The sequence below is a fragment of the Callospermophilus lateralis genome, chromosome 14 (assembly GCF_048772815.1).
Source record: "Callospermophilus lateralis isolate mCalLat2 chromosome 14, mCalLat2.hap1, whole genome shotgun sequence".
Classification (NCBI taxonomy): domain Eukaryota; kingdom Metazoa; phylum Chordata; class Mammalia; order Rodentia; family Sciuridae; genus Callospermophilus; species Callospermophilus lateralis.
The window spans coordinates 33,586,222-33,593,425 of record NC_135318.1 but is presented as its reverse complement, the minus strand read 5'-3'; the positions used below and the strand labels follow the sequence as shown (position 1 = coordinate 33,593,425).

Below are 7,204 nucleotides of genomic sequence, written 5' to 3'. Positions count from 1 at the left end.
TTCTCCATCCTTAGCCACTCCCAGCCCATCTAAGAGTGAGGAAAGAAACAGCAGGCCAGGTCAAGCCCAGAATGCCTTGCCACCCTCTGCAAACAGGGGCCATAGAGTCGGGGACACCTCAGGAAGAGAACATTGAGGAGACCCCTGAGTCTCTGCAGAGGTCCAATGAAGGGCCTGGCCCCTGTAGCAGGGGAATGGCAGGGGAAGGGTTACAGGCCAACTAGAAAAACAATTACTAACGGGAAAGGCAGCGCATTCCAGCCCTGCTTAGCTGGGCCGCCAGGGCCAGGGCCGTGGGTGGTTCTTGGATTATGCATTTCCTTGAAAACAAAAAGGCGAGTTCAGGGCAGTTCAGCTGTGCCCTGAATCTCACTCTGGGGCCTTTGTCTCCAGCCCCCTCATAGCCCCGCGTGCCTGCACACACGCACACACAGTCCCAAAGGCCCGGCCAAATGTCCACTGGGAAAGTGAGAACATGAATACCTCAAAAAGCCTATCAGCAAAGTGAGGCCAGGACGGGAAGAAGAATCAAGAAGACCAGAGAACGGGGAAGGGAGTCTGGGCCTGGAGAATTCAAACAGCCTGCAGGTCTCCCCTCCTCATGCGAGGCCATGGAGAAATTTCCCCTTCTGTCACCAAGGCTGTATGGAGCTCCCTCCCTGCTCCAGGCACTGGACCAGGCCTAGAACTTACCCTTGAGGGCTCCCTGACGGGAGGACCTTTCTTCTGGGTATGAGCTTCCACCCTCTCTTGACTTCCATGAAAAGCTGGCCTCTGCTCTGATCATTGTATTCATACTAAAGTGTAGCTGGCTGATAAGGCTTAAAGGAGACCCTGCCACAGTGACTTGCTTCTCAATGTGGATGAAGATGTTGGTGCCTGTGGAAGAATGGGACGGGGCGACCATCTTGCTATAAACATGAGAATAGAATTAAATAGCCTCTGAGTCTGACCAGACCTGTTCTTCTCATTAGCTAGGGTGCCACTGACCCCTACCCCCACCCAAGCCTTGTGAGTAGACCAGGGAAGCATCAGGGTTCCTATCACAAATGAGGGAACTGAGACCCCAAAAGAGACTGAAGGCCTTGCTCAAACCATTCCACAGGCCCCTCCTCTCTAGAGCTCTCTTTCTCACCTCAGCTCTGAATGGCTGGTCCATGCCCATCTTTCAGGTCTCAGCTTAGACACCACCACCCCCAGGGCTCCTTTTCTAACCACCTGTCTGCAGCAGGCTTCCCCTCAAAGCGTCCCTGTTCTTTCCCTTCTGGGTGTGTGTTGGTCTTGAATATATCTATTAATACCTGTCTTCCCCACCAGGTGTGAACTCTGGAAGGTAAGGCCCTGCCTCTGTTTGGTTCACTATGTATCCCCAGCCCTGGGGAAAGTGCAAGCATACAGTAGGCCCTGAATATATATTTGTGGAATGAATAAAGGACTAAATGGCCCTGTTGGGGTGGAGGTGGAACCAGGTCTAGAGCCCAGGCTCCTGATGTCTGGGCCCTCGCTCAGATCTGTGGCTGCTCTCCTTCATCATTCTCCCTCCATGACAGAGAAGAGGAGGGTGCCCAGTGCCTCTACATCCCAGCCTGGGCTGGAGCTGAACAGCCCAAACTTAAAAAAAAAAAAAAAAAATGCAACAACAAAAAGCACATTCCACAGCTGGGCCATGTATTGATTCTGCAAGGACCAGATGCCTGGTAGACAGATTGCTGGGCCAGAGGGGCTGGTGGATGAGTGCCATTTACAGGCATCCCCTTGCACCTTTGTTCCATGGACATTCCCAGGCACCAAACTGGGTTCTTTGATAGGGCACCTGCCCTCCTCAGGGGGCCAGGGATGCACAAGTTCACTGGGCCTGGATTGGAAGGTTCTGGCAGAGGAGGGGACAGAGAAAGGGAAGGAGGCGGGATGGGGTCAGGTCACAGAAGGCAAGATCTGCTGGTCCAAGAAATCAGAGCTTCATAGAGCGGACAATGGAGTCCTTTAAGAGGGAGAGGCCATTCGCAAATTCTCACTTTAGAAAGCTCACTCCTCTACGTGGAACCATGCAGAAAGGACTGCAGGAAATAAGACTGGACAAGTTAGGAAGCCATGGCTACCACCCAGAGCTGGTGGTTTGGACTTGGAGCTTCAGGGATAGAGGTGAGGGGAACAGGTGTGAAAGACATTTGGGAGGCAGTGGGAGAGGCTTGTGACATAGTGACATGAAAGGACAAAGGTAAGGCCGTTGTCAAGGATGGACCTCCAAATTCTGGTCTGCTCAGCTGAGTGGAGGGTGGTGGGCAGGAATCCCGGAAGAGAGGATGATATATTGGCCTTGGTCCTGCATCACTTTAGCTATTAGGAATGTGGGTCTGGGGAGGAAGGGCTGGGCTCGAGTTCTGGAGTAGTCTACACTCAGGCATCAGTGTGCTGGGGGGAGGAGGCAGGGAGACTGAGCAGAGAATGACATGAAGGGCCCCCTCCAAATCCAATCTTAGCATGCTCTAAGATCCACTGCTTCTTCCCACCCCATGCCCACGTGTCAGAGAGTACTCAGCAAAGGCTGGCAGAAGAGGGAGCTTGGAACCTGTGCCAAACCTTGGAGGTGACAGGGTAAGATGGGTGATGGGCCTTGGATATGGGATGTAAAGGTGCAGAGGTGAGGCGGGACAGGCCTCCCCAGCCCAGCCACATCCTCAGCTTGGGGGCCCACCAAGAGACCTAGGAACAAGGGCTGGTGGCTTAGGGATAACCCTTCGCAATGGGGACAGACCCCAGTACACTCTAACGCAGCAGCCACGTGCTATTACAGGGCACCCGTCCCCAGGTGCCTGCCTGGTCCAACCAAAGGAGCTGGGCTCCAGTCTTGTTTCATTCCACTGCGGGGTCTCCAGGGGCTGAGCACTGAGGTGACAGGGAAAACACATGTCCAGAAATAGGAACCTCAAGCTGGGCATCGGTTCCTACTTCCTTTCATTCCTTGGGTGTTGCAGAGACTTTTCCTCTTTGTATTTTGCAGGCCACACACTAACGTGTCCAGCCAAGGTGGCTGAGGTCCTCTAGTATCTGTCGCCAACTTTTGACCACTCTCCTGAGGCACTCAACAGGAGTCAGGAGAAAGACTTGGACTCTCGCTTGCTTCCTACCCCCTTTCCCACCCAGACCCTAGTGCATCCCCCCTTTTCACTATCTCCCCACTCCAGCCCAGGCCGTCCCCAGAATTCCTTGAAGAAGTTCCAAGGACAGAGCTGTGAAGAATCCACAGGACCAGCAGATGTGGCTGGCTCCCTTGGCTCTCCTAACATCAGCCACATTGCCAGTGGCCAGCTACTAGTGGTCCTTTCAGTCTCACAAGACTGTGCCAGCCAACCTTAAGCGCCAGCAAGATGGCCCCATCCCCTTTGAGACCCTTGCCCTCCCCCTGCGCATCTCACCATCATTTCTGTTTCTGAGGTACCTTCCCTTTGCCTCCCTCTTCAGACTGGACAGTCATGTGTATACGGGATGAGGGAGTGACCCAACCCTCAGTGCTGACCAGTGAGACTGCCCATCGAGGTGGAAGTCATTGCAATAATTAACAGGCGGTTGCCACTGGTGGGGGTGGCAGGGTCGGGAGGCACACGGCACAGAGTTGCCTAGAGGGCCAGAAGCTGAGCCCGTGAGGCCCAGGGAGAAAGGCCAGTGCTTCACCAGCTCTTCTTGGGCTTGGAACAGCCCCTTGTCCTGAAGCATCGCAGGCCCAGGCCTCAGCATGTTCTTTGGTGCAGAAGAGGTTCAGGGGGTCCCAGGAGAAGTGGAGGTCTCATCCCACAAACAGGTCTAGACGGAGTGGTAGGGTTCACACAGACACCCCAGGGGCCTGCGAGTCCTACCCTCCCTTCCAGAGCACCCTTCCCTTCATGCACCACCCAGGACTCAACCTTAGCCAATGAGGTCTGGGGGGAGGCAGGGCCTTAAGGGCCTAAAGAAGAAAAACCGGAAGGGCTGGGAGGGAGGACCAGCTGACCCCATCTTGCTTCCTCCAGAGCTGCTCTGTCCTAAGCCCAGGCCTCCAGGTGTGGTCTGGAGGTGTCTCCATGGGTAGCAGAGCCCAAGTGTCAGAACTCCCCACTGGCCACCCAAGGACCTCCTCCCAGGGGTGGAAGAAAGCACAGGCGGCCCTCAGTCAGAGGATCACTGGACAATGCAGCACCTACACCTCTGGGTCCCCAGTGCCTGACAGCGGGGTCCCACCCCCAGGAAGGAACTTGGTCCGGGACAGAGGCAGAGGAGGTGCAGGAAACTCACGTTTCTTTGGAGTGAGATAAACTGAAGTGGTGTGTGGCAACAACTTTCCCCCTGGCCTTGCTGGTGGGTCTTTGGTCTTCCTGCTTTGGGCCTTGGTAAAATGAGGACTTGGGATGAGTTCTGTGGTTTCCACAGTCTGCTCTGAGAGGCCACACATTCTACGGGAGACCAGAGCCATGGCATATCTCATTATAGATACGCACTTGCCTTCGTGCGTGAGATCTCATTTGCATGACAAGCCAACAGCTGAGCGATATTTGGTCACCTCTAGCCAGGGGAGGCCTGTGTTCTTCTTGGTCTTCAGGGAGGGACAGCAGCATGTCCATTGCTAGGGAGAGAGGACAGGCTCAGGAAGGAGGATCCAAGGAACTCACCCCTCAGACTTTGGGTGGAGTCCAGGCCTGGACACACAAATACATCTGGCCAGGATGTGATGGGACAAGGCTGGCGGTTCCCTGGGCTCAGGATGGGTCCAGCACACCCAGAGGAGAATGTGCTGTGTGTTCTCACACACCTCGCAGCCCTCCTCCCTGAAGGCCCCTGCTAGAGGAGCCACCACCCGTCTCCCCCTTAGCCCTGCCTGCTCCCATGGACCTCCTCTGGGGACTCTTCAAGGTGACCTAGCAGAGCTCTGTCTGGAGATGAGGATAATGTCTCTGTTTTTCAAATATTTGGAGCTTTGCTAAAGAGCAACACATTTTTTTAAAGTGTGTATAATTTGAGGGCAATTTGATCCATATGTTTCTGATTCCCTTGCACTTAAATCATCAAAATATTGATTTTTAAGAGCCATTTGATGTCTAAGGAACCTTTTTAATGAGCTTTTAAAGCTCTTTAAACCCAGAGCCTGGAGCCGGTGCCAGGGCCCTGGCTGTCCGCTCGCCCGCTACACCCCACTCCCCCCTGGGTCAGGATTATTTGGAGCTAAGCCTCCTTCCCTTCTGCAGGCCCCACCTCTGCCTGGCCTCCCTGACTACCCAGCTGACTACCCAGGGGTCCTAGCAGCTGACTACCCTGCTGTCCTGGAGTGGGGGAGTGCTGCCCTCCCTCTCTCTTCACAGACCTCTCCCAAAGTTCCACAATGTACCTTTGGGACACAAATCAAGAGAGGCAACCACAGTTTGGTTTTCATTTTTTGGAGGGAGGGAATTTTTTTGTTTGTTTGTTTTTGGCACCAGAGATTGAACTCTGGGGGCACTTGACCACTGAGCCACATTCCCAGCCAGATCCCCAGCCCTATTTTGCATTTTATTTAGAGACAGGATCTCACTGAGTTGCTTGGCACCTTACTTTTGCTGAGGATGGCTTTGAACTTGTGATCCTCCTGATTCAGTCTCCAGCCTCTGAGATTGCAGGCATGCATCACGACATCTGGCACAATATTTAACTTTTTTTTTTTTTTTTTTTTTGGTGATGCTGGGGATTGAACCCAGGGCCTTGTGCATGCAAGGCAAACACTCTACCAACTGAGCTATATTCCCAGCCCACGATTTTTACTTTTAAAGGCTACATAATACTCTTATAGGCTATTATTTACTTCACCAACTTCTACCAAGGGCCATTTAGGTCATCCCATTGCACACCTTAAGCACATTTCTGGTTATTTCCTTGGGATAGATTTCTAGAAGTGAAAATACTGCATCAAAGAGGATGCACACCTTTAAGCCTCTTTAACACAAGTTGCCATCACATTCTTCTGAAAGATCCTACCAACTTACATTTCCACAGTAGCACCTCTTCCCGGGCTCTTAGTGAACTGCACATCATTCTGTGTGTGTGTGTGTGTGTGTGTGTGCATGTGCATGCGGTTCTGGGGATTGAACCCAGAGCCTTGTACATGTAAGACAAGTACTCTACCAACTGAGCTATATCCCCAGCCCCCACATCATTCTTACTCAAAGAAGGCTCTCTGTGTGAGCAGGTAGATGCTCTCTAGCACAATAGGGAAGGAGACTCTGGACTCCTGGGTTTGGATTCCAGTCCTGCTATTTACGAATTGGGAAATTTCTTCTTCTGTCCATGCCTCAGTTCCCTCATCTATCATTTGGGGATAATAGTACCACCTTACCCCAAAAGTGTATCATGGAGATAAAATGAGATCATCGACATAAATTGCTTGGAAACCTCATGATGCAGAATCTGTGCTCAATAAATGATGGCTGGTGTTGTTTCCTTTACGCTTTTCCTGTGAGTCAGAATGCTCATCCCCCTTCCCCTCCCCTGTTCATCCCACCTCCTCCTGCCCACACCTCAGGGTTCTGCCTCACCTCGCTTCCTCTTACACTTCTGACAGCATCCAATCCTTCCATAAACTTCCTGCAAGTGCAGACTATCCTTACTTAGTTCCCCCCACCCCACTAAGATGTCAGCTTCAGGAGGGCAGAGCCCCAGGGTTATCTAATCCCCAGAGCCTACACCAGTGCCTGGCAGGCTGTGAACAGTCTATCTGTATGTGTTGAATTGAACAGAAATGAATGGAGTGGGTTGCATTTGCTTGGGATGACTTTGGGTCCATAATTTCCAAGAATTCTCTTTACCCACAAAGGATAGACTCTTTACCCTTGAGGACAAACTGAAGACTGTACTAAGACTCAAAAGATGAATCCTCAAAATGAGCCCTGAAATTTAGAGACCGTGGCATCACTGGTGGTACCTCCATGACTACTCTAACGGACAATTTGTTTGGGTAGAAAAGTCCCTCTGCAGCTACTCTCCTGAGCCTGTGCTCATTTCATTATTTACCTTGGATTTGTCCTTTCACTTTCAGATACATTTTCCTTATGTTTTCATTCAGAAGAGACGGTGTCCCTCCCTTGATGGCTCTGGGCTAGACCCTGTGCTTGGAGGCTTGGGGAACCCTGGAGAACAGCCACGACTCTGCAGGTGACTGGAAGTGCCCTCTGGAGAAGCCCATCACAGGACACCCCACAGTGGT

The 7,204-nt window shown here is 52.3% G+C and overlaps 1 non-coding gene across 1 annotated transcript; it reads right to left on the bottom strand.

The window, feature by feature from the left end:
* Positions 1–5,677: 5,677 nt before the first annotated feature.
* Trnaa-ugc (transfer RNA alanine (anticodon UGC)) lies at positions 5,678–5,750 on the bottom strand. Its single transcript has one exon. It is a non-coding gene; the product is annotated as a tRNA-Ala (tRNA).
* Positions 5,751–7,204: the final 1,454 nt, after the last annotated feature.